This window comes from Crinia signifera, chromosome 2 (assembly GCF_055691185.1).
Source record: "Crinia signifera chromosome 2, ASM5569118v1, whole genome shotgun sequence".
In the NCBI taxonomy this organism is placed as follows: domain Eukaryota; kingdom Metazoa; phylum Chordata; class Amphibia; order Anura; family Myobatrachidae; genus Crinia; species Crinia signifera.
In genome coordinates, this window is record NC_139218.1 from 117478704 (window position 1) to 117506236 (window position 27533).

Sequence of the window (27533 nt, forward strand, 5' to 3'; positions counted from 1 at the left end):
GCAACATTTCTTGACTCTTTGATACAACCCCTTATACAAACTGAGCCTACATTTCTTTTGGACACTTCATCGCTGCTACAGAACTTGGCAAAGATACAAACTGTACCATTTGACTGCACCTTGGCTACAATTGATGTGGTAAATCTCTATACCTCTATTCCTAATGATCTTGGTTTATCTGCCATGCGAAAATTCCTTGCCTGTAAAAGTGATTTCTCTGAGCCTAAAATTGAATTTTTCTTGTTGATACTTGAACTGATCCTAACTAACAACTTCTTTGTTTATAACAACGAATTCTTCCTACAGGTCAAGGGCTGTGCTATGGGGTCTTCAATAGCACCAGCCTATGCAAATGTAGTGATGTTTTCCATTGAGAATGATCTGTTTTTTGCTGATGTTACATTTTCTGCTAATATTTTCCTTTTTAAAAGGTATATTGACGATCTGCTGGTTTTTTGGCAAGAGGATGTTAACACACTCTCAGAAGCAATTAATAAATATAATAGTGAAGCTGGACCCATCAAATTCACGTTTGACATTGACAAATCGCATGTCCACTTCCTGGATGTCGACATACAAATTGTCGACAGTAAAATCGTTACATCAGTTTTTACCAAAAGCACAGACCGCAACACTCTGCTTAAAGCACAAAGCTGTCACCCTAGGAGTCTTATTAACGGACTACCTTATTCGCAGATGCTGCGCATCTTTCGCATTAACAGTAACATTGCTACTTGTGAAATCCAAATTAATGCCCTCATTGATAAATTTGTCAATAGGGGTTATAACCTACAAGCATTACTTGAATGCAAAAAGAAAGTGTTTATGCTGGACCGCAACAAATTGTTGCAACCCAAAGTTAAATCTTCATTAATTAATCTAGAAGACACTCGTGTACCATGGGTTAGCAGATTTAACACGGCTTCTAGTACAGTTAATAACAGTATTAAAAAACACTGGCCTATTGTTCAAAGCGATCAATCGCTCCCTTTTTTTAACAAGTCTGTTATGCCGTGCTACTCAAGGGGCAGAAATCTGCGGGATTTATTGGTCAAAACAATGATCACTATCCCTAAAACCAACAGGTCTTTTCTCAATAAAGGTAAAAATGGTTGCTTCAAATGTACGTGTGTAACATGCCAATTCCTACTTACGGGGGACACATTCCAGCACCCCCACACAGGTAAAAAATTTACTATCAGACACCGCTTCACCTGTGAATCAATGTACGTGGTCTATATGATCATTTGTCCGTGCAGCCTATGCTACATAGGCAAAACGGAACGCAAATTTAAAGAAAGGATGGGTGCACACCGTAGTTCTATCAAACAAGCCTTACTTTGCGGCAATAGTGACCAGCCGGTTTCACGTCACTTTGCGCAGTGTAAACATCCACTCAATAGCCTCAGGTATTGGATGATTGATTGCGTACCAATCTCCATCCGTGGAGGCGATCGCGGGAGAAAGCTACTCCAGCTCGAGTCTCGCTGGATTCACCGCTTAGATGCGGTTTCCCCGAAAGGTCTGAATGAAAACCTGCCCCTGTCAGTGTTTCGTTGAAGCGCTTCATTCGCTATGTACCTTAATGATTTATCACTTATGTTGTTTTACTTGTACTGCATATCTATGCATCTATTATGTAAATGTTCATTATTTACATTCATGGTATTGACGCTTTGTATCCTCTTTTTCACTTTATAGTTTTTTCTTGTTACCATGGTGACCTTTGTAAGCGTCCAGACACGGCCGAGAGGCTGCTTTCTGATGACGTCACTTCCCTTGGCAGATGGGCGGATCCTTTGTTCCGTTCCACCACGCTGAACCCCCTGTATGTGTTCATCTATAAAGGTATGTTTCATTCACTGTATGCTTATCCTGATGACAAATGGAATACATTTGAAACGTTGATCAGCAAACTTGTTTATCGAGTGATTATTTGACTGCTATTCTCGCCGTGCGAGTGCCGCACCTTCCTGCATTATACTACTACATTGTGAAGGCACCGTGCGCAAGTTATTGAAAGTTACTGGGAGTGCCAAGCCCTTGCACAATATATATATATATATATATATATATATATATATATATATATATATATATATATAGGAGCATGGATCAGTCCGGCACTCTCCGTAAATGCAATCAGCTGCCCAGGTGCCTTCCCGATAATGAGGATAGCAAACAGTACGAAACAAACGGAGGCACTCTCAAGGTCTTTGCAAAACAAACATAATTTAGTGGTAAAAATCCCAACGTTTTCAAGGTGTACATTGTCAGTTTTGGGGAGATGACATAAAGAACCTTTTTCACTTGTTTAACCGACTCTGATTGCCGCTTCATGCATTCTGTCATATAAATATATATATATATATATATATATATATATATATACAGTACAGTCCAACAGCTTATCAAAGCAGGGGCATCACACAGACAAGTTTTCCATAAATGCTTTTAATGCAAGATAAACAGGAACAATCCGGCAATTGTTTCGAGCCTCATAATTCTGATTCTCCCCATTATGAGGATTACTGCATAGCATCGTTGATTGCCTGATCTTCCAACTACACTAAGCTCCTTGATAAAAGTCCATTGCTTGAGGACCGAGACGTCGGGGCATGGTTGGATATAAATACTATATATGAAATGACCCATTTCACTTTTGTTGGAAATAAATGAACCTTACTTGTTTTACAACACACCTGTGGACTAGTGTTGTATTGGCAAGTGCCCCACATCCCAGACTGTGAGGTTTGGGTAAGGACTATATACATATATATATATATATATATATATATATATACATACACAGTTCTGACACGGCACTCCCCAAAAAACTGTGCAATATCCGCTCCCGCCAAGGGAGATAGCCAAAGATCCGGTGCCCTCTGTGCTGATCTGCCTGGTAGCAGTCAGATATGTAGACAGGTAGTGTGGCGGCACTTGAAAGAAATACTCAGCAGGCAGGGTGTACCAAATATATGTATAACATTTTCTGTCATATTATATATATTGGATATCATGAAAGATTGGTTAAACTGAAATATAAAATTTATAAGCTTTAAGAATGTCATTTTGTATTCCATTAGACAATATCTATCATATAGTTTCTGCTCCAATGTAATGGATAACTGGAATGGAACTGAATACATACTGTACTGTACAATATATTTTTTTTTTCTGATATATGAGAATGAGAGCAATTACATGAAGCATGTAAAGGAAATCCAGCATGTCAACATGAGATGTACTGCAAGATATTGTACCATCACATCAGTTCATGTATAGAAAGGCCTTTAGCCAATTCTAATGACACTTGATATGGGTGAAGAAAACAATTGCATTTTTACTAAAGCTGCTCATTGCTGGAAACATTGAAAAAAGGTCACTTGCTTGAGGCAATAATACATCTTATTGTCGCTTTTCTTTTGGGCCATCCTCATGGTAAATACAAAATGATATAAATAGATAGATGTGCCTTGGTATACAACATAAATTGTGGTGACCTAACAATAGCCTGTGGTTTGTATAATCACAAAGAAAGAAATTCGGTACTTGTTTCCTAGCACGGCCACAACGATCATGATCGTGGGCATCGTGAGGAAAAATCGGGGGCATCGCGTCCATCGCAAGCACTAAAAAATCGGGTGCGATGGTCGCGACGCGATGCCCGCGATTTCCCCATAGGGAACAATGTTAAATGCCTCAATTTAGCCGCGATGCCCCCGATTTCCCATAGGAAACAATGTTAAATGGGTCAATTTACCCAAATCATCATAGGGAACAATGTTAAATGGGCCATAAACCCCCCAAAACACCCCAGAACAGTGAAATGTCCCCCCAAAAGTATTTTACGCCACCCCACGGTCAACGCGAAGCCGAAGCGTGGCGAGCGCAGCGAGCCCGCGAGGGGCGGCGGTACGCGTCCTCCGACCTTTTCATACCCCCACTATCCACGTCGGCGTGGAGTTGAGAATAGAATAGTGTGGCGAGCGCAGCGAGCCACCGTGCCCGAAGCGTGGCGAGCGCAGCGCGCCCCGCGAGGGGACGCGGATACCTGTGAAGCCCGCGAAGGGACGTGTTTACCTGTGAAGGTATCCGCGTCCCCTCGCGGGGCGCGCTGCGCTCGCCACGTTTCGGGCTCGGTGGCTCGCTGCGCTCGCCACACTATTCTATTCTCAACTCCACGCCGACGTGGATAGTGGGGGTATGAAAAGGTCGGAGGACGCGTACCGCCGCCCCTCGCGGGCTCGCTGCGCTCGCCACGCTTCGGGTTCGCGTTGATCGTGGGGTGGCGTAAAGTACTTTTGGGGGGACATTTCACTGTTCGGGGGTGTTTTGGGAGCTTTCTGACCCATTTACCATTGTTCCCTATGATGATTTGGTGAAATTGAGGTATTTAACATTGTTCCCTATGAGAAATCGGGGGCATCGCGGGTACATTGAGCCATTTAACATTGTTTCCTATGGGGAAATCGTGGGCATCGCGTCGGGACCATTTAAGGCTTTTTTAGCCGCATACGACGCGACCGACGCGATTTTGACTTTTTTCAATGCATTTCAATGGGAAAATCGGGGGCATCGCGTCGGTCGCGTCGTATACCACTAAAAATGACACCCGATGCCCGCGATTGTGGCCGTGCTAGGAAACAAGTACCAGAAATTCCAAAGGGCAACATACTTACAGCCGAATCCAATGTATAATACAGTAGGTGCAGAGTCTTAGGGTAGGTACACGTCAGACAAATCGTGTATATCGGCTCAATTGCATACTCCTGTGGGCGCATGCAGTACCTACTGGTAGACTGATATCACAGGCAGTATTGTACATATTAATAAAGGATGGAACAAAATATAGTTCCATCATTTATTAAATCATCTGATGTGTATGGACTGAATCTGTCCCAATAGGCATAACCATATCCTACTAGACATGACAGGAAGACAGAAAGCCCTAGAGTCTGGTAAAAAGGGGGCGCTGAATTCTCTCTTCAGATTTTTAAAAGGTAATGGCAATGATTATGGCATTCAAGCCCGCCACTGGGGTGGCTCTTAAAATGTGCATCTGAAGGGCTTAGTCTTTCAAATTTTAGCACTCTAGGGGTGTTGAAAATATCATGATTCATGGGTGTGGTTTTCAAAATGTATGGGGAAGCTTTGAAAATGCCCTGTGCCCTGTGCACGCAGCAATGCTTGGGATTAAAATGCATTAAGTCATTTTTAATGCAGGGGAGATACTCCAATGTATCTACTCTATGTAGCCTAAAAATTGCTGGACAACTTCAGACAACTTCACTTTTACACAGTGATTAAGATTGGCGTTTTGATAGCCATCTCAAATCTAAAGCTGGCTGCACATCTAAAGACTACCATAACAACTAGATTGCTGGTTGGAATGAAAATCTGGTAATGCCTGGGAGCAATAGTTTTCTTTGCTCTGAAACGCTGAAAAATTTATGAAAATGGTTGTCCAATCGAGTCGGTTAAATCAAAGGCATTTAAAATTTTCATCTGTTTGGAGTCATTTTCAGTCATTTACGGTACATGACCAGATTTTTGTTTCAAACTTTGACTGTTTGGCTGGTTATAAAGATAATTTTTTAGATGTGAGGCCAGCATTAACCTCTTTCCACTGAGCCCATTCCCGGGTATACCCAGCAATTATGATTTTTTTCTGCATTGGAAAGGGGTATTAGTCACAGGAGGAACTATCCAGATTTCCTTCATTGCAAACCAATGCTTTACATCAGGTGTGTAACTAGGATTTTGTGGGCCCCATAGCAAATATTCAAAGGCCCCCCCCCCCCCCATTGCTGTCACTGCAATGCCCCTTAGGGGGGAGTGAAAGAAAGAGAATATCATGGGAAAGAGAGAGAAAACATGGAGCAGGAAAGAGAGGAGGAGAGGGGTGGTCAGGAAGAAAAAGAGGGCTTGGTGGAAAAAGAAGGAATGAGAGAGAAAGAGAGAGGGTGTCAAGGAGAGGAAGAAAAATAGGGTATTAGAATAGCTTGTTAGAGAGTCAGTTAGAGAGGGGGAGAGAGAGACCATGTCAGAGGGAGAGAGATGGAGGGAGAGAGTGTGTCAAAGATAGAGAGAGAAAGAGTCAGGAAGAGAGAGTGTTAGTGAGAGGGGTAGACAAAGAGGGGAGAGAGACAAAGGGGGGGGGGGGAGACTGACAGACAGAGCACAGAATTACAGATAGAAGGAGGTTGCAGCATAGACAGACAGAAAGGTGGTGAGCATAGATAGTCAGAGTACCACATGGAGGAAAAGAGAGACAAGAGGAAGGCAAGCATTTTGCAGCATAGACAGACAGACAGAAAAGGTGTGTGGGGGGGGGAAGTACTACACAGATGGACCATGGTAGAACAGTCTCACAAACAGACAGATGGGGGGTGGGGGGGTGGGTTGTTCTCACCATCCCCAGGTCTGTAGTTTCAACTTCCTCTCCTCCATGGTGTGGCTTGGGGCAGTGGCAGCAGCAGAAGCGGCTCCTTGCAGCGGGTCCACCTTGGAACATCGCCAGGCAGCAGGTGGTCCCATCTCCCCCCCATGTTAGAGGCTAGGTTAGAAAAATGACCGGTGGGAGCTGATTGGCTGGTTGTTTATCACTCTCCGTTTTATCACCTTTGAAGCTTGATATATCTGGCCCTAAGAGCTAATTGATTTTATTTGGTACTTGTTTCCTAGCACGGCCACAACGATGTTGATCGGGTCAGTCGCATTGCATCGATCGCATCGCATGCGACCAAATCGCATGCGATGCGTCCGACGCGATGGTCCCGATTTTTACATTGATTGAAATGTGAATAGGGTCCCTGGGACCCTATTTTACATTGGATTCAATGTAAAAGTCTCCCCAGACCCCAATTTTAACCCCCTCAATGGCACCCCACGATTGACGCCAACCCGAAGCGTGGCGAGCATAGCGAGCCCGCGAGGGGCGGCGGTACGCGTCCTCCGACCTTTTCATACCCCTACTATCCACGTCGGCGTGGAGTTGAGAATATAAAGTGTGGCGAGCGCAGCGAGCCACCGAGCCCGAAGCGTGGCGAGCGGACGCGTATAACTTCACAGGTATACGCGTCCCCTCGTGGGGCTCGCTGCGCTCGCCACGCTTCGGGCACGGTGGCTCGCTGTGCTCGCCACACTTTATATTCTCAACTCCACGCCGACGTGGATAGTAGGGGTATGAAAAGATCGGAGGACGCGTACCGCCGCTGCTCGCCACGCTTCGGGTTGGCGTCAATCGTGGGGTGCCGTTCACAATGGCCCCCCCATTGTGAATGGCAATGGGGGGGGCCCCAATATTGGCCCATTTCCCATTGTTAGCTATGTAAAATGTGCTTAATCGCGTCCATCGCATCTTGTGCCATTATAATGGCACAAAACCGACGCGATGAACGCGATTACAATGTTAAAAATATTTTAACATTGAACCCTATGGGAAAATCGGGTGCATCGCGTTGATCGCGTCGCGTGCCATGTTAATGCACCCGACCGACGTGATGGACCCGATTTTGCCTTTGCCGGCAAAATGGACCTGATTTCAAAGGAAATTGGGTCCATCGGGGGTAATCGTGTACCTTAAGTTGACCGTGCTAGGAAACAAGTACCTTTTATTTTTTTGTGTTTAATACAATTTACAGAATTTCTATGACAATATCACACTATGGGGGTGATTCTTGTTCACTCGCCAAGGCAATTTCACTCTCTAATGGACAAAACCATATGCACTGCATGTGGGGCTAATGTAACATGTGCAAAGACATTTAGATGTGGGTGTTATATTGTTTCTGTGCAGGGCAAATACTGGCTGCTTTATTTTTACACTACAATATAGATATCAGTTTGAAGTACAAACCCCACCCAAATCTATCTCTCTCTACACGTTACATCTGCCCCACCTGCAGTGCATATGGTTTTGTCTATTATAGAATGAATTTGCCTTTGCGAGTGAACCAGAATAAACCCCTATATTCTTTTATTTGTTAACTGATATGCACAGAATTTTTTTTAAATAGAGTGCTAGTCGTGTATTTTTATTCAAATTATTTCATGGTTTGGCGCCAATGGTTATTTCACATTATCTTTTTAGTAGAAGAAAGGGTTTTGCTCACTGTTTAATTAGGTAAACAAATATGTACATACACAATGCTGGCGTCACTTTTTAACTTGTGTTTTTCACACATTAAACTCTGTTACTATAGCTCCCACAAAAAAACACATACATTGACCCCAATAGAAAAAAATATCATATTATTCTATGCAGAAATAAAACAAAACACATACACACACACAAAAAAATATAAACACATCCCCCCCCCCCCCCCAAGAAATAAATAAGAAGACACATTGGGCCTTATTCTAGTTCACTCTTTCTGACAAAATCCTTCTTAGATGGACAAAACCATGTGCCCTGCAGGGGGGAAGATGTAAAATGTGCAGAGAGAGTTAGATTTGGGTGAGTTATTTTGTTTCTGTGCAGGGTAAATACTGGCTGCTTTATTTTTACACTGCAATATAGATTTCACTTTGAAGTAAAACCCCACCCAAATCTAATTCTCTCTGCACAAGTAACATCTGCCCCACCTGCAGTGCACATGGTTTTGTCCATCTAAGAAGGATTTTTGTCAGAAAGAGTGAACTAGAATAAGGCCCATTATTACCTCCACAGCCCCACACAGAAGACTTGCCTGAGCTCTGAAAGCTGTAGGCGGCTCCAGCAGCCATATGGGGCTGTGACAAAAAACCCTGAAAAACTGCGCTAGTCAAATTTGTTCAGCAATTAATTATGAAAATGTATTTAGATTTAATAATTGTCACTGGCCAGGGACAGAATAAAAACTAAATGTATAAATAAAAGTAAAAAATACAAAATACCTTAGAGACAGACGACACACAAAACACATAATATTATTGTAGATGTGAATATAGTTTTACTGTTTGAGTCTGTCACAATAGTGACATTTGGTTAATGGTCTCCTCTCCCTGGTTAATTAGATTTTAGAGGGTCATTTCTCCTTGTAAGTGTTAGTATGTTAATGTACAGTCCTTCATTATAAAGAACAACAGTAGGGCGTTAACTTACTGTCTGACCAGACATTGGGCAGTATTCAATGTGAAATATTGTCCGTGCATGGTGAGAGATTTTTTCTCTCGCCATGCACTCTCCGTGTTCCGGAGCCTCCTGCTCCCCCTATTCAACGTGTTTAAGACTCGCCGCCACTCGCGGCGAGTCTTAACCCCTGCAGCGGACGAGCGTCCGCGGCAGGGAGCTGTCAGGGAGCCGGGGGACGTAGCAGCCAAGAGAGATTAAAGTCTCTCTTGGCTGCTGCAGGGGATATGGGGAGGGGAGCAGGGCTCCCCTGGACCCAGGCAGCACAGGCTGCCCCCCCTATAGCCAGCGGGGGGGCCAGTATTCACTGCACCGGATCGTGCATACGGTGCAGTGAATATATGAATATCTAATGAGCGGCTCGAGCGCTCCGGCCCCCTGCTGGCTGCACTGTGTAAAAAAAAAAAAAAAAAAAAAATGTACAAAAATATTTTTTTTACAATTAAATATATATTCATGTGCTATAGCCACATGAATAAAAATAACATGGCCCTTCACAGAAAAAAAAACCTGATTTTTTGACACCAAAATTAAAAAAAACACCCTTTTAGTTTAAAAGTTCACATTCCTGCTCTCCATCAAAAGATGGAGAATTTCTACACGGAGAGAGACGGCGAGAATCACTTAGAAAGACAGAGAATATTTCACATTGAATAGGGTGGCTCGCCTTTGGAGAAAAAAAACCTCTCTCCACCGCGTGAAAAGCACAAACTCTCCAGAAATCACAGCGAATTTTTCTCATTGAATACTGCCCACTGTAAGAAATTATTTTCACGTGTTCACTTGGCCACCTCTAACAGCTGCTGGTGCTTATCTGGTGATAATGCAGCTTTTTCTGGAGTCTGTCAATGTATGCTGTTGAGCAAGGAGGTAGTACAAAGCAGTGTTGCAGTGGTTGGTTTTGGTTGACGCTTTTCCCCGCCTATGATAGCTTTCAGCGGCTTCCTCAGAACAGAGAAATGGGGCAGTACCCTCATGCATTCGTGCTACTAGAATGTCACTCGATCCTGGCTGTGAAAGGTAGAAAGCAGAAAGAAGGCTTTGACACTAAGGGTCAAGGGAATGTGGTAACAAGTACTGGATCAGTGGACAGGCTGTAACAGATAGTGGTCAGAGGACAGGCTGTGACTGTTAGGGGGTCAGAGGACAGGCTGCGACTAATAAGCAAGGGTCAGATGGCAGACTGTGACAGGAAGGGAGTTAGCAGACAGGCTATGACACGTATGGTGGAGTCAGAGGACAGGCTATAACATGTATGGGGAAGTTAGAAGATAGGCTATGACAGGTAAAGAGGGATCAGAGGGCAGGCTATGACAGGTAAGGAGGTGTCAGATGGCAGCCTGTATGAGCAGACAGGTTGTGGCAGGTAGGGGGGCAAAAGACAGGCTGTAACAGGAAAGTGATTGGAAAAGGTGGTAAAGAAAGACAAGGGTAGCAGCTACAACCACTTCACTGAGTGTAGGCTTAGAGTGTAGGCATCAGACCACATGACCTATGGGACATACCATTTCACCCATGATTGTATGGAGAAAAGCGAATAGTTTTATTCTCTCTTCCCTGGTGTCTTTCTTTGCGCTACTGCGCATGCGTTTGCCGTCTTCATCAGTTTTGGATGGAGCTAGGACATGTCTACTACTGCGCATGTCTTGGACGGAGCTGGGATGTATTTACTAATGCGCATGCCTGGATACCTCTCTGTGAGGTGGTGCTGGATTCTTATATGCTGTCCTCAGGCTGTGATTAGTTTATAGTTTCTATCATGGTGATAACGAAATATCAGCCATTTTCTTGAAGATTTTAAATCGGAGGATAGGAGTTCTGTGGTCATTATATGTGTCTGCAAGGGAAAGAGTTCCTCAGTGGGAGATATATAATAATAATAATAATAATAATAATAATAATAATAATAATAATAATAATATAAAAAACGCAGTCAATATGTGAATATTTACTGCTTTTTTAATTATTATTATTTTTATATATCTCTCACTGAGGAACTCTTTCCCTTGGAGACACATATAATGCCCGCAAATATCCTATCCTCCGGTTTAAAATCTTCAAGAAAATGACAGACGCCGAGGAAGAGGCGGAAGCCCTGAACACTTCAACACTCATAACAGCCGCACAGACATTTGGCGCATGCACACAGGGTTGAACCGGATGCCGGGAGTGTGGCGGAAGTCAGGTGCCCGGGACTGTTTTGTCTGTTTAATACGTATTTACTTGGTTTTAATGTATATACCAATAGCTCTTACTCTTACACTTTTCTAGGAATACTGAATATATATTGTTATTTATATATTTATTATACAATTAGTCGCCGTTTCCATATCCACTTGTATAATTTTTAAACAAAAGTAACTTACCATTACTTTTTTTTTAAGGATTGTCTGACACCCTATATAAGATTAAGGGAATATTGTTAATCTGCATATTACCTACAAAAGGAATTACAAGTGGCGCTGCCTATCCATCTCTCTCTCTCTCTCTCTCTCTCTCTCTCTCTCTCTATACTAGTCCATTCACTAAGGTATGCAACCATCATTGAATGGTGTCTCCTAGGGGCCTTATTCTGGTCTGTGCGGCCGGAGCCGAATATGCGGCCAGGACAGCGCGTCCTAAACCCCGCCTTCCGTACGGATCGCTCACTCCGTCCGAATGCGGTAAGCCGCTGACCGCACGGAGCATGAGTGGATTTCTCATGTATACACCTCCTCCATCTCTGGGAACATCCCCCATCATTCGATGGTCGCATACCATCGAATGCAGGACCGAGCGGTCAGGCAGCTCCCGCGAGCTCAGACCACTCGGGCATTTCTCCGTGCAAAACCAGGGATCTGGGTGGGCAGCTGACATCCGGCAATGTCATATGTCCGCCCCCTACACGTGCGTCACGGCCGCATTACCATACGTACGCTCAGCGTTTTCATGGGAACGCCCATGAAGTGCGGGGCGTATGCATATGTTAATGAGGCCAAACAGCCCTTCACGCCCCTCTCCTCCCCCTGTTCGTACTGTAAACAATTCATGCGGAATTTGGACGTATGTCCCTTTCGCACATGCGCAGATATGCCTCTGCACATGCGCAGACACAAAACATCGGCGGAACGAACACACGCGGAAATATCTGCACCAACCAGAATAAGGGCCCTAGTACTGTATCTTTGCACTTTCAAATAAATTAAAGCCCAGTATTTAAGTGAGGTTAACCTTGAATACAACATAATAAAATAAAAGTAAAAAATGTAAAACGTATTTGGGCATGCCCCTAATGTTCGTATTTCTAACTATTATACAAAATATTCATAGAGAAATAAAGGAACATTAAAAGATGATAAAAGAAACACAATGCTTCATTTCTTTTGCCAGAAGACAACAAATAGCGCTTTCCAGTTTATATTCCTAGCAAGGCTGACTTTGAGAAAACATGTCATTTTTTATTTTCAATTTCACATCTGATTGATTTACAATACAGTTGTGTTAAGGGAATTGCATGTTTCAAAGGCAGCAGTAAAATGTTGGTGTAATAATACCATTCCCATAAAAGAAGAAAATAACTATTGAATTCACAGCTGCTAAATGGATTTACAATTGATGAGAGCCCGAAGATCATCAGAGTAAACTATTCAGAAGTTTTATTATAATTTCAAGATCAGCAAACAGTTACTGTTTGGCTGATAATGCGAAAGCCATTCAATTACAGTATTTGCCCTTGCAGTACACATGTATTCCACATGTATAGACTAAAGACAATTTAAACTTAAATAAATAGCAATTAGTAGTAATATGCAAAACATTAATACAGCTTAACTTCCTGTCAGTGTCATTATTACTGCAAGAAGCAGCTATTCCTTGGAAGAATAGGTCTACTTGCAGTAAGTAGATGGACTAGTACATGCATTATGGGGCAGTATTTCATATATATTAAAAATGTAATAATTAATATTCTGAGGTGCCGATTTATGTTTTTGCTGGTGGGTGAGTGGCTTCAAGGGGAAGGGGCGTGGCCACAAAATAATACCAATGCGACGCACAGTTGTCTCCAATATTCAAATTATTTTTACACATAACTTGTTGCATACTGTTTGCCAGGTGGCAGGGCTGGCGATGCGGGTGCTGCAGCTGCAAATTAGCACGTTAATATGGCGGCCCGGCAGCGTGACTCGGGCCCGTGGGTGCTCATCAATTTCCGTGGGTGCTCGGGGCCTTGAGCACCCACAGAATCGGCACCTACTGTATGATAAAAATATCACTTATGTGTCTACTACAGATATGAGAATAACAGGGCATATCAAATGGTCTTTCATTTCTTTCCTCATATTCCTCTGAAAGAGTTGATTGATCCATTGGATAGTGATTCCCCAAATGAATTGGGAAAGAAACAATCGCAGTGTAGCCAATTTAGACAAGTGTGAAGATGGGTCTGGTTCGGAGCCTCTGTTTACAGAGTTCACCAATTGTTGTTCATAATATTAATATTTTTATTATTTATATATTGCTCTTTCTCGAGTAGGATTCAAGATAGAACCAATTGTTACAGCCAACAACTCACCTTTTTTTGCGTGTGAAAATGCATAGGGTCTGCAAAATGCAACAGATATGTTTTTTCCCTGCTGTGATCATTGAATAAAGTGCGCATATAGCGGTTTGCCCTTCTGCTCCATGGGAGGTTTCTGTCCTCCTTAAGCTCAGGCAGACGAAACCAATCCCGTCCTACAGTAAGTGTGGCATCGAGGGTAATTGGTAGCCACCAGCAATACTATTACCTGTTTTAAAGTTGAGTTTGAAGAAACTCAGGGAGCCCGAGGTGTGCTCCCAACACCCAGTGCAGTGACCTAAATCGTGCATAGGGGGCCGTACGTATTAATGGACCCTCTCCCAAAGGAGAATGGCCCCATTACTCCCCTAACCCCTCTCAGCCATAAGGCCAAAGAGGGGAAAAAGGATTGGTGGGTCCTCTTCGTCGAAGCTCAGAGAGACCCTCTTTCCTCAACACCCGGAAGGGTTAAGAAGGTGAGTCCTCCGCACCCGAAAGTTTGGAGAGACCCACAGTAGGCTTCCCTCCGCCTTGCAGCTCGGGATCACCCTTGTGGGACTGAAGCTTTCCCCAAAAGGATGAGAGCACAGTACATTGGGTAGTGGATGGCCATATACATAGGGTCATATGACCATCATACACAGCCCAAAAAATCAAACTACAAAAAACAGAAAACGTGAAAAGTGACAAACGTGAGAGGGAAAATAAATAAATAAAGAGACCTCAGCCAGAAGGCCGTGGTGAGGGTGTGAAAAATTGTCCTACCCCAGCCAAAAGGGAGAGTGTGCGCAGTGCAAGTGCCATACTTGTGCATAGTAATATGGGGATCACCAGCGCAGTTTCAGGCACGCTTGAGTTTCCCCAGGGGGCACATAGCAGTCCCGAGCTCCAGGCAGCCAGCCAGTCAGTGTCCGACCAGGTGTTTCTCTCCTCCACCAGCAGGCCCTTTCCAGTCCCCGGCATGGGAATGTATACTCCACCAGGCTTTTCGATGAGTCTCCCACGCAAATGGACCAACTGAAGGAGAAGAAAACACCTACTGAGTCCATACGTTTCACCTCTCCCAGGGATTGAGTACTAGGCTGTAGTTTTCACTGTCTCTCTGACTGAGGCCGACTTGCAAACCCCCAGACTAGAGAGCAATCTACTCGCTCCCAGATTTTCCCTGCTTCCTGGGAGTGGATACTAGACTGGGCATTTCAAATGACTCTCCCTCAGAGGCTATAGACCTTCGAACAAGAGCCCCAACTACTCAGCCCCATGCTTCTCCCGTCCATTCCAATGGAAAAAATGGTATTCCATCCCCCAGCAGGGTGCAGATACTCAGCCAGACCTTTCACTTGCCCAGAGCATGAGGCACCGCTTCCTCAGCCCATAGGGAAGGTACTTAGTCCGACCTTTTTCTATTCTCTGCCAGGGGCTGGTCCTAACCCACTGATAAGAACAGATACTACACTTGATCTTAGCCTTTACCTGTTTTAAAGTACCACAGACAATTGGATACCCCCTAAATTGCACTCTACATGCACATTAATAATGTTGCTTGCAGATAGGATTCACTATCAAACTGATTGAAAATGGGGTGATCCCATAGGCACAAAACTCAGCGCTGCATACAGATTTGCAGATTTACAGATTGTCAAGGGCCAATGTCAGAATTATTTATCTTTACACCTATAAAAACAATAAAATAGCGTTCGTATGTAACACTGGGACATCTTCACACATATTCTTATGTGTAATACATGGAATGTAGAGGACACGATCTACACCTGTTAGCTGGTGAGTATAATTTCCTTTCACAGGAACCCTAATGGATTTGTACAGGAGAAGTGGACTGACCTATAGGTAAGTATATATGGATGATTGTAATGTGTATTAAACTTTTATTTTTCTCGGTGTGTATGTCTTATATTTGGCTATTGGTTATGTTGTAGAACTACAAGACCCAGTGGTCCCTATAAAGCCCCAGATGCTGGGATTTGTGGTTTGCCAATTCCCTGCATGCTGGGGAGGTTTGCTAGTAGTTCAGTGGGTGGGGGTTGAGGAGTGATTGGGGGTTGAGGAGTGGGTGGGGGTTGAGGAGTGGGTGGGGGTTGGGGAGTGGATGGGGGTAGGGGAGGGGGGATTGGGGAGTGGGTGGGGGTTGGGGAGGGGGAGATGGGGTGGGCACCAGCAGGTGCAGGTGGTGTTTCATCTTCCTCCCCCTCCTGGTGTCGAGCTTGTCGCCATGGCGCGTACTGCGATGTGAATGTTGATTGAAGTGTTATTGAAGGTGGTGGTATATGGGAAACAAACAAAACAATTTGCCATTCAAACAACAATCAAATGTCATGTCAATTGTATTATTGTGTTAAAAAATAGAAACACAAGGAGGCGTGGCTTGGAGCTCGAGGGAGAAGGAAGCATGGTGACGGAGCTCTGTTCCAGAGATTAGTATCAGCGCATCTCCCGGCTGACTGGCTCGGGTCTCCCGCCTGACTGTCACACCAGGCACCCCTCCAGCAATCTGGCACCCACTTGGAGAAATCACTGACCTGGCAGAGTCCCGTTACCGCGTCCCCGGCACACGCGGCCTGCTGCTGCCTCCCGGCCTTTACATCAGCCGCACAATACCCCTTACCTGGAGATGCTGAATCACCATCCACGGCAGACATGGCTCTACCACGGACTGCTAAAATCTGTTGTCCCCCTACCGCCTGGCAGACTCCGCATCGCTGCTCTGGGACCTGCACTGCTGGTGATGCAGCTCATTAAATACCTGCGGCACCATCTTGGTAAGAAATCTCTGCACCTTGAAACACTCAGCACTCATCTATAATTTAGGGCTCAGGCTCACAGGACTACTACTATATCTTGGTCATATTTAATCATTGGAACCCTGAGGCAACCTGACTAAGTATATATATTGTGGGACTGCATCTCCTCTCCACATATATAGATATAGTTATTGCAATCTTCATCATCACAGTGGGGACTTTTATTGCTAGTGACTTTTCAAATTGAACTATTTAAACCCGGACTTTCGCCTCCGGTTTGATGTAAACGAAGCTCCCGTTCCAAACTCCGCTCCCACCATCCCCATCGCAGCAGTTAAAAGGCGCCTGGAGCCTCAAAACCCCTCCAGTATCACCTTCCTGACCCCTTTGACGTCTGTAGGTGCCGCCCATGGATGCTACTTGGCACCACCAGCTATACAAACACTGCTGCAGCCGCACTCCTACAAGCGGCGGGGAGCTGAAAACATGGTGCCTGATGGCGCTGGGGAATCATCTCACCCGGCACACAAAAAAGCCACAGGGGAAGGTATGTCACCTGGGGGACATGCCTCACGGGACTTGATTCCCCTGTCACTTATAAATAGGTGGTTGAAGCAATTACGGCCACAATGACACCGCTACTATCTAAAGCTGTAGAGGACACTAACTCCCAATTGCAGAAGCTTACACAAAGAGCCACTGCTAACAAAAGGCAAATGGGGGCTGCCTCACATGACATAGCTAATGTGCAGACAGATGTGCTGAAGCTGTCTAAGGAGAACTACCAATTATGGAACAGGGTGGAGGAACTGCAGAACAGGTCTCACAGAAATACTATAAGATTGGTCGGCCTCCCTGAATCGATCAAGGGCCCTGGTTTAGCCCTGTTTGTGCGCAACACACTCCCCTTGCTCTTGGCATAGAAGAATCTTCTAAGGATATGGTTGTGGAGAGGGTGCACAGGTTGAGCCCACCGCCAACCCCAAACAGGCCGCATCCACGTGTCACATTGTTCAAATGCCTGAACTATCTGCATAAAGTCTAAATATGGACAGCATAGCGCAAGATTGAAAATCTCATGTGGGAAGGCCATAATCTTTTTATATTTCAAGACTTTTCAGCTGAATTGCCTTCTCTCCAATCTGCTCCACTCTTGCCTCAGATGATCGAAAACTCGGCCTCCTCTACCCAGCCAAATTGAGGATATATTATGATTCTACATTTAAAGATTTCTCCAACCCTTCTTATGCCGCAGCATACTTAAAGGAACTTTCATGCTCCAGCTCTGACAACATCTCCGACGCCCCCACTTGAGCTGCCCCCCCCCCCTTTAAACTTTAAGCTACTTATATGCTCCTATACCTACCCCTCCCCCCCCTCCCCTGTTCTCACAAAAGTTTAAAATACTTAAAAAATGTTTGGTACATTCATGCAAGACTATTAGTTTAAATTTGCATGCATATTCTCACTTTTACATGGTAAATTGTGCTGCTTCAAATATTTATATTAACTCCGTTAACAGGTTTACCTTAATACCATGGTTGCAGCACTTAGTTGTTTAATCTGTGAGAGGTACAAATTATATAGAAATTTAAGATGGGGTGGCACGGCGGAGCTCTTACTGTTACCGGATCTCTTTTTCTCTAATTTAAATATATCTAGGATGTTGTATAGTTTAGGAAGTTTCCCCCCAGGTACTGGTGCCTGTGGGACAATGCTAGTATTGTTTCCCCTTATGGTTTTTCCCCACCTTTTGCTTTCCTTCTATCTCCTAAGCCTATGTCCATAGGCCACTCTGTCAGTCAATTGTGGTCGCTCCTTGATTTATCTACGTCAAATCACTGTGATAGTAAAATTTGGTGTAAGCAGGTTGGTAAAACTTTATATAGATTTACGATTACCGTACCAATATACCTTTTTAACTGGTATATAGAATGACACAGGCCATTAATATTAGTACCTGGAATGTTATCGGCATAAATTCACCCATAAAGCGAAGAGAATTGTTTATCTATTTGAACAAAAGTAACACAGATATTGCATTTTTACAGGAGACTCGTCTAGTCGCCTCAGAAGTCCCATAGTTGCAGATGTAAGCTGGACCGTTATAACTTATCTTCCATAGTGCGAGGTGTTGTGTTTTTGGCCCGGAGGTCTCTCGTCCTGGAGGTGACGCATATTGAGACGGATCGCCCAATTTCACTACTTAACTTGGATTACAAGATTTTAATGAAAATAATTGCAGATTGCCTAAAAATTATTCTCCCCTCCATAATTCATGCTGATCAAACAGGATTCATTTCAGGTAGACATTCCGCAGTAAACGTCCGTAAAGTCATTGCAGCCCTCTTGATAGATCAATCCACACCGTATCCCAATAAACAATTAATTCTCTCACTAGATGCTGAAAAAGCTTTCAACCTAATAGAATGGCCACACTTATATCATACCCTTAGATGTTTTGGGTTCCCATACTTGTTCATTCATACACTCCCGACTCTTTATAATAGCCCCAAATCGCAGGTGTCTTGCAATGGCTTTCTCTCTAATTACTTTGAAGTTGAACGGGGAACCAGACAGGGCTGCCCATTATTATCCTTACTGTTCACAATTGCTCTGGAACCCTTAGCTATGGCACTTCGGGCATCTCAGATATACAAAGGAATATCATTTGGGGGCTTGGAACTTAAATTATCCTTGTTCGCAGATGATATGCTCCTCTTTGTTGCAGACCCTGTACCCTCTATACAGGAAATCCTTCCACTCTGACTTGCATCACAAGACGAAAAGCGCCTCAAAAGGGCAATTACTCACTTTTTGTGGCAGGGAAAAAAGCCAAAAATTGCACTTACTAAAATGGTCATGGATAAGTCACTGGGTGGTCTAGGAGTAGCAGGTTTTACATTATATTCAATGTCCATATTAACACGATGTGCAGCAGATTGGATACTAGGCTCCAGCATTTACACTGATTTTCTTTATGAATCCAAAATATTTAAACCTTACTCGCTGAATGCCTTACTACATGCCAAAAAGCCAACCATACCCACTTACATTTATAATAATTTACTGTTTCATGATACTTACCTCAATTGGCTAAGGGTGACTAAAAAGCTAGTGAATGATCCTTCAACGTCATGCTATGTTACTCTTTGGAGCAATCCATCTTTCCCCCCTTCCCTCTCCAATGATCTCTTCCTCCAGTGGAAAGCCAAGGGTTTATGTGCGGCGAACAAAATGTTTGATCGAGGTGGCAAATTGCACCCATTTTCCTCGCTGATAGAGCAATATCAACTTTCAAACTCTCAATTCTTCATGTTCCTCCAGGCACGCCACTACATGCAGTCACTCATAATGAATGTCTATATCCCATCACCTCTATCAGCTATAGCAAAACTACTTCACAAATGGACTATACTACCATATAAACTGAAACATGTACTGTATATGACCTATTGATAATTTCTCCTTCCACATCACACCTTACCAAGCTTACATAATCTCCCGACTCTCACAACCACAGATGTGATCCTACACAAGTCAGTTTCCATACTAAAAACACTGGGCTCGGTATACCTACAAGAAGTCCATATTAGAACAATACATAGAGCATATATGCCTCCTTCCACTCGCTCAAACTTTAACCCTTCCATCGACGTGTCTTGTTTCCGGTGTGTTAGATCCCGGGCTGACTTCTACCATTCTTTTTGGGATTGTCCCAAGGAAAGGCGCTTCTGAAATAACGTATACTCTTTTATAAATACTAATTTTTCATTAAAATTGGTACCATCACCGATAGAAAGCCTATGTCTCAACTTTGATAAATGGCTATGCCTAGAGGGTATTCAACCTTTCCCATGTTCGTAATGATGTTCACCATAGCGAAAAAAAATATTTTGAAACATTGGACTGTGAAAACAGCCCCCTCTATCCTTCAATTACAGAACATGATGTTACAACATTTATATTATGATAGAAAACCCCTACTAATGCAATCACCTTGTTCTGCAGTTAAATTTGACAAGAAGTGGTCCTCTACATTAGACACCGAATTGAAGAACAAGGTCTTACTTACTTTTGACATATCTGAATGGTCTACTCTATCAATATGAAATAGCTCCAATACTTATAGCACCTATGTTGAGATAAACATGCATCTGATACAGAGGATATGTCGAGGTTGCCCTAAACCAGGTTCTAATAGAATTCCTCACAATCTGTTCAATTCACTAATGCTGCATGTATATTATAGAATACTGCTCTAACAGGACGATTAACATGACAAAAATAAATATCTGGAGAGCTACCATCCCCCCAATACTTATTAAGTCCTATTGGTAAATTTGACAGAGGCCATCCCTCTCTACCCCTTTTCCCTCTTTCTTTTCGTATACCTCCTCTACCTTCCCAACCTCCCCTCCCTCATGTTTAGATAGTATCATTACCAATGTTATTATATGTATATGTATGTTCATGGGTCTGCCAATATTGGACATCAGTCTGATCACTACCTCTTTATGCAGACAATTATTGGGTTTATGACTATGACACAGTTTTCAAAATTCGATTGGTACTCATACTGTCTATACTGTACTTTCTATAACCATAGTATTTTGACTTATCATCATACTGGAAATTTATTTGTAGTGTCTATGGATTGTACATATATATGTATATGCCCCTTAAGGTATACATTATGTTTATATGAAACTTTGAAAATCAATAAAAAAAATAATAAAAAAAAAATAGAAACACATACACACACACATACTGTACATACACACATATACACACATACATACACACACATGTTCATGAACTTGTATGTACGCACTCTATTTGCAAAAAACATGCATATACACACTGTTTGAATAGTACATTACTTACAGCGCCTCACGTAGTGTTGGATCCTACACAGGAGGTCTGGCTGACGCCTCCTGAGGTCGGACCACCACCGCTCCAGCTGGGCGATGTCCTCAAAAAGCCCGTGCAGGAGAGGATTCTTTGCCGGGCTGCAGTATACGACCGGCGCTTTGAAGCATTTATTATGTAAGGGCCCATGGGCCCCAGGCGCTGGACCATTACATATTGGCAATGGCGCAGCAAATAATTGCAGGCACATATATAAGTTATGGTGTTCACTGATTGGTTGCAAACATTTGGTATAAACCTTATTAATCTTTAAAATTTGAACAGTGTGTCAGCGTTTATTTTTTACGCCAGACTTTAACATCTACACGGGCAACATCTACACTAGGATTTTTTTTGTGGATTACAGTGCAGCATCAAGCAGGGATGGGGGGGGGAGAGGACATTGCATACATTACATTAAGACATTACATGCAGGGAGCACATGCCCGCCGCCATCAGCGGCACCACTGGTCTTTGCAGCAGCCGGTAGGTGCCAATATAGCAGGGACAGTACAGTTTATCACAAAGGGAACACATACCAGCCAAGCAGCACAGTGCCTAGGCAGCCATCAGTGGTGCCACTGGTCGTTGCAGCAGCCAGGAAGGTAACAATATAGCAGGGACAGTTGTTAGAGGCAGAGAGAGTCACTGAGGCCTGGGGAGAGACAGTGAGGCCTGGGGCTGGAGTTGGGCCCTCCCTGGGCTGAGTTCCACGCTGCTGCCACCGATAGACGGATCCTACCTCCTCCCTTGGGGAGCACCGCCTCCAGGTGTGTGTCGCCCATTGGGTGGGTACAGTCGCCAGGTGTGTATTGCCAGGTGTGTATTGGTGGGTGCCACAGCATTGGGTGGGTGCCACCTCTGGGGGCCGAGCTGTGGCCGGGTACTATAACGCGTTCTGAGCCTCTGGAGTTCGATGCCGTGGCCGAGCTGTGCGCCGGGGGCTGTGCACCGGGGGCTGAGTTGACACCTGCGGTGGATCCTGTGCCGCGTCCAGAGCCAGGTCACCCTCTGCCTTGTCACTTCCATCTCCTCTGCGTCTCCTCAGTGCCGGGGCAGTGCGAGGGCCATGGCGGTGTCCTGTCCTGACCATGGGTGTCCTCTGGAGATTGATGCTGTGGCCGAGCTGTGCGCCGGGGGGGCTGACCTGACACCTGCGGCCAATCCTGTGCTGCGTCCAGAGCCAGAAGCTTGCATCCCCGCCCCCCACCGGAAGTACTATATAATATAGAACAGGTGTCACTAGGTGATGTGTGTGTATATATATATATATATATATATGTGTGTATATATTCACACATCAACTTGTGACACCTGTTCTGGACATATACAGAAGCTCAAAGTACATATTCATTTAGGAATGACACTTCAACAAAGTGGGGCATGGACCACACATTCAACTCAGCCTGTGTGTGATCTGTCACCTGCACATGTGCATTCCTTCTGCATAATTTACGCCGTATTTTCAGTGGGAGGTTTTTTTTAAATAAAATAAAAAAAAAACACAGGTGGGCGGTATGTAGCGTATATATAGGCGACTGCATACAAGGAAAGTTTGCTGCAACCATGTGTGAATCAGGTTCAGATGGAGGGACCTCAGGCCCTGAGATTATTTTAGCAAAAATTATTTCAATGACAGAGAATGTCCATAGGAGTGGAGAAGGAGGAGAAGAGAGAGGCAAGGCCAAAGCTCCCAGTCAGAGCAAGGGCAAGCTCACACCCAGAGGCAGGGCCAAGTTCTGAGGCAGAACAGGGTCCAAGAAACCAGGCAGAATATGTGCAATTAATTGAAACATCTGAGACCCAGCAGTTGCGTGCTGACGTGACTGCCCACCCCAGGAATGGGTCTGCCTCGTCAAGGAAACAGCGTAGGCAGGATCCAGATAAAAAGAGCAAGAACCTTGCATTTCTAGAGCGTGAACTTCAGATTTTGGTACCCCGAGCACGGGAATGGATCGTGCTTTCCACCAGGAAGCTGACCCCCTCTGCGAAGGACAAGATTTGGGGCTAAATAGCAGATGAAATCAATAAGGTGGCACCATAGCACAGGGATGTGAACTGTTTGCGAAAAAGGCAAGTATGTGCTTTTAACTAATATGTAATTGTTTGTGTTTACCCAAAAAAATTAGATGGACCTTTTAGGACAAAGGTGTGTTTGTTGATATGTAGTTATTTCATTTACACATGTGAGTCCATTTATAGAGGGGAGTGCTGTCCAGGTGGTGTGATTTTGACACCTGGCACCATGGTCAAGAATTCTATATGTCATAGGTTCCCAAACCAGGTATTAAGTATTTACATGCTTGGCTACAGGTGACTTAATTAGTGACTAACAGTGTGATTTAACCATCTATGCTGAGCCATGGATATAGCTAAAACCTGGACCGTTGGGGTGCCTTAAGGACCGCATTTGGGTTCTTGTTGTATATGTGATGGTTCACCCATAATTGTGTGTTACAAAAAGAGGGAGAAAAGGTTTTGATCAGGACCCACAAAGGATTTGGGGAAATGTTCAAAGTTATGTGGGGTAGCTCACCTTACTGTAACATATCCAAAACTGTGGCCATTAACCATGTGGATGACGTCTCCCTTGAATGGCTTGCAATATGTGATAGTTTGATGCTGAGTTATGGAGTCCACAATCAGGAAGCTGCAAATGTACTGTATATTGATTCAGATTATACCAGCCACAATGCTAACTTTTCACTAGTAATGATGTATGGTAGCTGAGACCATTACATATGTAGTTGATTTACATGTTTTCATTTTGTTATTTTAAGGTGGCAGGACTTCAACTGTACCCTGAAGAGGAAGCTTACTGACCGGTGGAGGCACAGCCAGACCACCGGGAGTGGACCCTTACCATCACACCTGGAGCTGACCCCCCTGGATCTGCAGGCGCAAGACTGCATATTTATTTTATTTATTTACTTACAGTTTCTTATATAGCTCAGCATATTCCGTTGCGCTTTACCATTGGAAACAACAGTGATTAAACAAACTGGGTAGATACAAACGGACATGGAGGTAGGAGGGCCCTGCTCGCAAGCTTACAATCTATAGGGATAATAGTAGGGATACATAAGGATAGAATTCCATAGCATGGCAGTCCCATCAGATTACTAGATGGTCCTGATCAGAGGCGTAACTACTTTTTTTGCGCCCCCCCGCCGGACATTTCGGGCGCCCCCCCCCCCGAAATATTAACCCCCTCCTTACCTGTCCCCATTGCCGCCGGCGCCGCTGCCTCTAAGCCGACATGCAGATCTGTGTCGGGTGACGGGCGGTCCCCGGCTCCGGCTGCAGTGCTAATATAATAACAGACACTCGAAAAATGGCTGCCCCCATACAGCATTATGGGGGCAGCCATTTTCCGAGTGTCTCTTATTATATTAGCACTGCAGCCGGAGCCGGGGACCGCCCGTCACCCGACACAGATCTGCGTGTCGGGTTAGAGGCAGCGGCGCCAATGGGGTAAGGAGGGGGAGGGCAGGAGTCGGGAGCCGGGACCAGGTGGTAACTATAGTCCCGCATACCACCCAGGCGCCCACACCTGCCTAGCGCCTCCCCGCCACCACGGGGGCTGCGGGACTATAGTTACGCCACTGGTCCTGATGGGATACAATTAGATATTTATGCTACTGGAGGTTGTGGGGGGGTCCTGAATATGATAAGCTAGCCTGAAGAGGTGAGTTTTTAGGGAATGCTTAACATTTTTGAGGCTAGAGGAGAGTCTTAGTGTGCGTGGAAGGGCATTCCAAAAGCTGGGTGTTGCCCGACAAAAATCCTGCAAGTGTAAGTGGGAGCAAGTAATGAGTGTGGAAGACAGACACAGATCTTGTGCAGAGCGGAGAAGTCGGGTGGGGATATATTTGAGATAAGCAAAGAAATAAAAGTCGGTGTAGTCAGAGTGATGGCTTTGTATGTATAGTATTTTATATTGAATGCGGTAATATACAGGAAACCAATGGAGGGACTGGCAGAGCGGATCAGCAGAACATCTAGGCAAGAAGATCAGCCTTGCAGCTGCATTCAAAATGGATTGTAGGGGTGAGAATCTTTTCTTAGGAAGACCGGTAAGGAGGCCATTGCAATAATCAATGGGTGATATAATGAGTGCAGATGAATTTTGGATATGTTTTTTAGATGCATGTAACACAATTTAGAGACAGATTGAATGTGAGATATGAAGGACAGTTCAGAGTCGAGGATTACCCCTAGACAGCGAGCTTGTGAAGTAGGATTAAATGTTGTGTTCTTTTCACAGCTGAGGAGGAGCCTCCACAGTCACCAGTAGCTTCTGATTCAGGGCCACATGAAGGCAGCATGGGGTGGATTCCATGGACATTAGGCAGCATTGGGTGGAGTCCGCAGAGCACCTGGAGCGCCAAGTGGTGGTGCTGGACAAGATGACTGCTGCGCTGACCACTCTGGCACAGCAGACCATCTGCCAGAAAGAAATTTTGGCAGATATTGCCAGCACCACCAGGGCACTTGTAGCTGCCCAAGCAGCCAATCCACCAGCTGCCCCACCCCATACTGCCAGAAGGGACCCACCACCACCCCATTCCTCAGCAGCTGAGCCTCCTAACCCCACGGTCCGACAAGGGTGCAGACTGGCCACACCGAAGTCCTCACCACCCAAGGGCAAAAAAGGCCAGAAAAAATAATGTGGTGCCACCTTATTGACTTTGTCTGTAGTTTTGTCCCAAATCTTGTCTGTCCTTTGTTGTAGAGGGCCACTTCCTGTGGGCAAACTCTTTCTATTACCATGCAAAGGGTACCAAAATCCCAAGTTCACACTCTGGAAATGTAAGGTTTTGTTTTGATTTCGTGTATCCTGCCTAGCATAATTATTTGATGATGCAGATCCTATGCTGGGGTGGACTTTCATTTCAGCATGCAGCTGTTGTGTCTCAGATGTTTTAGTTAATGGCACATTTTGTTCTGTTTGTCTTTATTTTTATTTTGTATATTATAAAAAAAAAATTATTTTCTGCTGTGAAGCTTAACGGCAATAAAAGCTAAAAAAAAAAAAGTTCTCAACGACTTTGATGTGAAAGGTTTTCTGTGCAGTGTTGAACATAAATTTATTATTTGTGTGTATGTGTCACACACATATTGTGTAGGATCTTGAAGTGGATGAAGTGATGGGTTTATGTGACATTTGTAAGAGAGGAATAAACGTGTGCACAGTTCCCAAACTGCAGTGATGAATGGTGAGAGTGAGTGGTAGAGGCCCAGATGTCTGTTTCCTCCAAAAGTGTAAAAATGGAGACTGGTCAGCAGCCATCTAAACAGCTCCCAAATTCTAGAAAAAGTGTGTCAAAAGCCACTTAGGAGTGCTGATTTGATATAAGCTCCCAAATTCCATGTTACAGAGGACAAATTCCATGTTTCCATGGTGGGCAGATGTAGAAAGCCTTAACCAGAGATATGTGGTGGCAATCAGGTCATGCCATGTTACAGACAGAGTTAGAAAAAGACAGTTAGGAGCAGATTGGCTACTTGATTATCAGTGTCCCAGTTATCAATTTGTAAGCTTGGTACTTGTGTCCCATAATGTGTACATGAGCAGGACAGATTAAAGGCACCTATTTTCAAACCATTGAAAGGAAAATTGAATGATATGAAGGCACACTTGCATTAAGGGTGTAGATGTTTAGAAGAGACCCAATTCCACATATTGCAGCATGTGTATTTGGGCTCCCAAACTATGCAAACAAATCCTACCTTGGAATAGTGGCAAGTGTAGAAAGTGAACCTCTCAATGTGTATCTGGCGTGTGTATGACGTGCAGTTACTCAATTGGGTAATTATAGTAAATTGCCTTCAGCATTGCTTAGTATTACGTTCAGGTGCCAGTATTTTAGGTGTGGTGCGCCGAGCCAAGCGGATGCACCTCTGTGCAATTTCAGTACACACCCCTGTGTATGCCCAGGGATATGCCCAGTTTCGCCCTGTTTTCTAGCCTCTCCCATAAAAACGCCCACATTATGCCCACTTTGTCCGTCTGTGATCGGACTTGTCTTTTTTATTGGTGAGTCCTGTCCGCTAGCGGGGTGCTGTCGTCGCACATGTGCATTGCGAAAGGTACGCATGCACAGTTGATAAGAAACGCGTTCCGTCAGCACGTGTAGCAGACTGATTCAACCAGAATAAGCCCCTATGTCTCCAAAATCACACATGTCCTCAAAATCGTAATTTC

General features: G+C 44.4%; 1 protein-coding gene across 1 annotated transcript in view; it reads right to left on the reverse strand.

The window, feature by feature from the left end:
- Positions 1-27533, reverse strand: part of LOC146058433 (uncharacterized) — a 122076-nt gene that overhangs the window by 40283 nt on the left and 54260 nt on the right. The window lies entirely within an intron of this gene.